This window comes from Arachis ipaensis, chromosome B09 (genome assembly GCF_000816755.2).
Source record: "Arachis ipaensis cultivar K30076 chromosome B09, Araip1.1, whole genome shotgun sequence".
NCBI lineage: Eukaryota > Viridiplantae > Streptophyta > Magnoliopsida > Fabales > Fabaceae > Arachis > Arachis ipaensis.
In genome coordinates this window covers 25236096-25242177 of record NC_029793.2, presented here as the reverse complement: position 1 = coordinate 25242177, position 6082 = coordinate 25236096, and the positions used below count along the sequence as shown (strand labels likewise).

The window sequence follows — 6082 nt, the reverse complement described above, 5'->3', positions numbered from 1 at the left end:
CACAACGTACAAAATTAATATTTTTTAATATATATATATATATATATAAAAGTTATATATAATTTATTGATATAAAATTATAGATTATGTTCATGTTATTTAAGCTAACTCGTGAACTCGAGTTAATTCATGAGCTTTCGGTGAACCAAACTTTAACTTAAGAAATAGGCTCGATTATTAATAAGTTGAGCCGTAAGCCAAGCTTAATTTTTGTGAACCGAACTTGAGCTTACTCTAGCTCAACTCAACTCGACTCACTTCCAACTTTACTCTTCGGCTCTTCGTATCTCTCTCTCTCTCCACCACCAGGAGAAACATTTCAAAGGCAAAACAACAAGAAGATGCTACATTGTCAAATTTAATATTAGCAACGAAACAAACATTTCAAATATTAGCGTTGTTTCCATACACTCTCCCTCCAATTGCCATTTTTCATATTTCAAATGATAGTCTTTCCCATTCAAACCCAAATACACTTATATCACAAGAATGAATAGTTCCAACTACCAAGTGAATTATCTGTTAATTTTGTCGTGCTGAACTCTAAACTAAACATATTTCTTAATGGATAAAAATGTTGTGGGAAAAGGAAATAATAATTAGACCTGAATGAATCATCGGAACAAATGGATTAGTTGAATGTATTGGTCAATTGAATGTCAAATGAGTTTGTTGAATGTATGGTGGAGCCGGCTGGCGGTGATGGCGACGACAACGACGGTGGTAATAGTTGATTGAGAATTGAGAACACACTACTAAAATTTAGACATTTGCTAACACTTTTTATGTAACATTTTTTAAAATGTTAGCTATACTAATAAAATTACACCTTTAGCAACATTTATTCATAAATGTTAGAAAAGATATTTTTTAAAAAAAACAAAAAAAAAATCAGATAGAAATGTCACCAAATATACCAAGGGGGTGATGATTCTCTTTTTTTTTTTTTCGGTCACATTTCACGGGTCTAAAATAGAGCCACTTTCATCACACTTCGTGCATGTTTGGGCGCCATTATTTTGTTAAAAAAAGATCTTTTTTCAATGAAAAAAGATCTTTTTTTATTTTTTAACGTGTTTGGCAAATTTTTAGTAGTAAAAGTAAAAGCACTAGTAAAATAAAAAAAAAGATCTTTTTTGAGAAGCTGTAATTTACATCTTTTTTTAAAAGATCTTTTTTCTTAAAAAAAAGATGTTTTTCATGTAATAAATAAACAAAAAAGTACTTTTATATTGTTATACCCAAACATAATTGATTGATAAAAAGACCTTTTTACATGAGATATCCAAACATAAAATTACTTTTACTTCTCTATAAGATCTTTTAAAAAAAGATAACTCGAAAAAAGATCTTTTCTTAGAAGCTCACCCAAACAAGCCCTTCGTTCACTCTCCACTTCTTACCGATCGAATTTCCGTTCTCTTCTCAATCAAGTTTATCCCAATCATTAACCTCAATCGGATCATATTCTTCTTCTCGGTCAAGGCTTTATGGTCTCAGCGTGAATCATTCTCTAAATTCCAATTCTTCTTCTCGATTTCAATCCGATTTTGGTAAGGATTTTCTCTTTTTTTTAATTCATTCGATTCAATCTGATTTTAATTTTTCATCCCTTGCTGATTTTGATTGAGATCTGAATCTTTCAATCCTTATAGTTCATATTCAATTTTCTGCACTTGTTTCTCTCTGTTTTTTTTCTTTCTTAGAATTTGTTTTTGTGCTTAACCTAATGTGATTGTTGCAACTGTGGCTTGCAAGCCTAAATGTTCTAATCTCAAGCTAGATTGTTCCATCATAAGTATTCTCCTTATTTGACATTTGGTTATTTTTTAGGAAAAGCCTGATCTCGTTCCATCCTTGCTAACACGGTCTTTTGTTTAATTGAGGAAGCAAAAAAAGAGATAGATTCATATTCCAAATCTGGTTTAATTGAGAAAGCAAAAAAAGAGATAGATTCATATGCAGATTTAATCAGTATGCATGTTATACTTTTTTTTACCATACATGTTACACTTATACCTATTGGTCATTCCTATAAATTCATTTGCAATTAAGTTGAATAGAACTTGCTGAGATATATTCCTAAATGATGTGAATTCATTGAATTTCTGTTATATATTAAAATAAGGAAATTCTAATAATAAAAGAGACTAATGATTATGAATAACAAAGAATTTATTTTATGGCATAAAAAGTGCAAATGTGTTTTGGATTATTCTTGCTTTATTTAAAGAGTATGAGTTGAATTTGTGTTATCAAACTCAATTGAGGGATTAGTGAGATTTGAACTTGAGGCATTTCTCTTAGTGGGATTTTGTTGGGGCAGAACCACTTTCTTTTAAAAACACTTCCCTCTTCCATTGTAGGTAATGTTCATTGAGTTTCAGCTTATACAAATTCAGGTCTTGTAAATCATGCTTGCTTGAGACTAATGATTATGCACAACAGGTTAAATGGCATTCCATAGTGCAGTTGATGTGCACACTGTTGCTCATTTATTCAATGTAAGAAAGATTTCACTTTGGATTCTCAATCACAACAAAACTATAGACCTAATATATTTGAAATAAACTAATGTTTTTTACATTTATGAAATTACAGGAATGAGTTATTACAGCTCTTAGGGAAAAAACAATCATTCTAGTGACTCATCAAGTGAAGTTTCTCTCAGAAGTTGATAAAATCCTGGTAAAGTATCTCAATTTTGTTGAGATTTCAAGCGTGAGTCATTTAATCTCATATTGGTTAAGTTTGACTTAAGTGAATGATATAAATTTGAAACAAAGCATAGGTTATTCATTTTAATGTTTTGGGTCAAGATGTAGCATTTTTGTTAAACTCTTTAGCTTTCTCTTGACCACTTGATACAATTTTAGTGTTATATTCCATTACATATTAGAGACTAATTCATGTCAAATGTCACAAAACATGTTCTAGGTGATGGAGCGAGGGAAAATTACCCAGTCAGGTAGTTATGATGATATCCTAACAGTTGGGACAGCATTCGAACAACTTATGGGGTGACCACTTGTTAAGCAAGCACTTCTGATTCCGAGACTCTACCAGGAAGTGGTGGTTCAAATGCTAACAACCAATGGCGTGATTTCTTCAAGCTTCTCAAGAAAGGCTCACAGATGCCATTTCAACCATTTCACCCTCTTAAGAAGAATGTTCCTAAGTTAACTAGAAGGAAGAGTAAGAGGGTTAGAGATGATCTCATTCCTTCTTATAGTAACTATTATGGTATCTTGGGATTTCTTATATCATGTTCATATTCTGTATCAATACTTGAGCTTCATAGTTGACTAACTAAATTAGGAAAAACCTTTCACAGTCAACTGGGGCATACAAAGTTGCATCAAGACTGGCACGTGCAACACCACCACCACCACCGAATCGGTGCCCCTGGCCTCCAGAACCTCCGACCGCTCTCTGTTGTGGCCGCTACTCTCTTCGTTTCTTAACTCTATTTCTACAGCTGCGATCACTATGCCAAACACAACAATCAGAACAAGAATCAACGCCGAACAGAGGATTTTGCTCCGAATGTAATTGCAGTGCTTGAGAGGATGCTCTCCATGCTATCCCTGATGACTGCTGCTGCACAACGTAGTTATATGATGTATTTGAAGAAACTATTTGAACAAGGTAATCTTCCACATTTCACTTACTTTACTATATATATTAGTTAGTTTAAAAGATACAGTTATTCCCTATTAGCAAGATTATAACCTTTTCTTTTCAAAAAATAAAAGTATTACATCTAAATATCTAACTACACTATTGCTGTATTTCATGCGTTTTATATATATATATATATGTTTGAATAATTGAATAAGGATAATGTGTGTTGAATAAAATTAATAAGATTATCTAAAACTAAATGCTGTGACTCCTTCACTTGTTGAACTCTTTGCTATATGTGTGTTGAACTCTTTGCTTTTATTTCTTACCGCTATTGAGGTTCCATTCCTTGCTATATGCTTTTAATTCTAATAATTAAGTTTTTTGGTGTAAAATCAACCGATAGTCAATTATTTTTCATGTTTCTCATACCTTTTCATTATGTATTGTTATTCTTATTCATGCCAACTGTGCTTTAAGAATCTACACAATATTTAATCAATTGAAATCAACATGACTAGTAAAGTAAACATAGACATGATTTTAGGAATTGAGCTGGAAATATATGATCCTTATCCCTTTGCTCCTCATTACAGCTTAATAGGCTAATTAGGCACATTTTTTCTTCTATTGCTCAAGAATTTACTTTGACAGTTTATTTCATGATTTTTTTCTTACAAAGCACAATATACCTCTTCAGGAAAATTTGGAGCTTTCTTTGCATCAATACCCTTACCTATTTTTGCAGCTGCACACTGCATTCTATTTGGTCTTGTAGGTGAGTATAAGCTACAACCGTTTAATTCATTTCACCTTCGATTTCATTGGAGCCTATCTATGCTTCAATCGTCTATCTTTTAATGACAATTGCTCTTTGCATGTTTCAGCTTATGTGGGGCTATCATTTCTGCAGTTCACTAACATGAACTCATTGAGGAACATCCAAACATTGTAGTAACTATTATAAGAGAAGTAATTCTTTGTTGTTAAGTGCTTTTTCAGGTGTTACTTGCATCAAATGTGAGAACCCGATGGACAAAGAACTAAAGATAATGGTGAATGATTCCAGTAGTGAAGTTACTCATCGTCATTAGGATGGAGCATTTGTTAAAGGAGAAGCCATGTACTTGATTTTTGATGATTTGAAAGTGCTTCAAAGCTCTCCTAGAATCTTTATGAAGGAACTTGTCCAGCTTGGCTACAAAGATTTCAACAATTTGACAGAAATTTATCAAAATATTGGTCTGAAGGAGGTAACTTTGTTTTCTTTTTTTTTATAACTACCTGACTTTATTGGCTCTTGCAGTTTATGATTGTTTCTCAAATTATTTTTAGGCATTGCTTAACAAGTGGTCACATTGATCCTATCTATGTCTGAGATTGTCGCATAAAGTCAGTGACTCAACATCTTCTATGTCACATAAAGCTCTGCACATGAAAATGGGTCTGCATAGAGGGAAGCAAGTTCTGTTCTTGTCGAATCTTCAAGTTTTCATTAATTTTTTTTTATCGTTTTATTTTGTGAATTGTATGTTGATATTGAATGAGGAGTGAACCAAGACGTGTTTGATAAATACATTTTTCTAGGATTAGTATAAGAACTAAGTCTTTTATGTACTATGTATCACTTTTTCTTTTCTTTTTTATATGGAATGTTCATTGAGTTTAAGTGCTATAAGTATTTTTTTTCTTTTCTCATTTTATTTGCATCACGAAGCAAACTTGTACAATGGTTATTGATCAATGAAAGAGGTTATAAAAATTTTATTTTGTGAATTTAATGAAATATTTCATGTTGTAGTAATTAATTTTAGTATATATTGTGTATAATATAAAATAAAAAATAGTATAATATAACTAAAAAATGTTACTAAAGATCTTTTGTAATATTTTTTAAGTGTTACAAAAAAATATTTATGGTAATATTTTTTTAAGTGTTACAAAAAATATCTATGGTAATATTTTTTTAAATGTTACATAAAATATCTATTGTAACATTTTTTAAGTGTTACAAAAAATATCTATAGTAATATTTTTTTAAGTGTTACAAAATATATCTATTGTAACATTTCTTTATGTGTTATCAAAAATGGTCTATTGTAACATTTCTCATAATATTACTATAAAAGATCTATTGCAACATTTTTATTAAATGTTATTAAATCTTTAGAAAAATGTTAATAAAATTCTTTAGTAACATAGGGTATATTTAACATTTGTTAAAATGTTACTAATATACATAAGTAACATTTTAATATGATTTGGTAACATTTTTTAAATGTTAGTAAAAGTCAAATATGTAGTAGTGACATATAATACAATTAGAGTTGGAGTTAGGTTAAAGAATAATTTAAAATTTTTTATAATTTTTTAGGATTCAGATAATTTTATCAAAAAAATTCATTTTTTATGAATATAAAATTAATTTTGTTTTTCTATAGATAAATTTGTTAGATTT

General features: G+C 30.2%; 1 long non-coding RNA gene across 4 annotated transcripts; it reads left to right on the top strand.

Moving 5' to 3' along the window:
- On the top strand, positions 1342-5293 carry LOC107619304. 4 transcript variants are annotated; one of them, XR_001615617.2, is made up of 8 exons: positions 1342-1553; positions 2367-2504; positions 2602-2688; positions 2938-3243; positions 3335-3648; positions 4325-4402; positions 4512-4877; positions 4960-5293. It is a non-coding gene; the product is annotated as an uncharacterized LOC107619304 (long non-coding RNA). The 4 variants fall into 4 exon arrangements; XR_001615618.2 differs by having other exon boundaries at positions 1343-1553; positions 2449-2504; positions 2938-3195; XR_001615616.2 differs by having other exon boundaries at positions 1343-1553; positions 2449-2504; positions 2938-3203.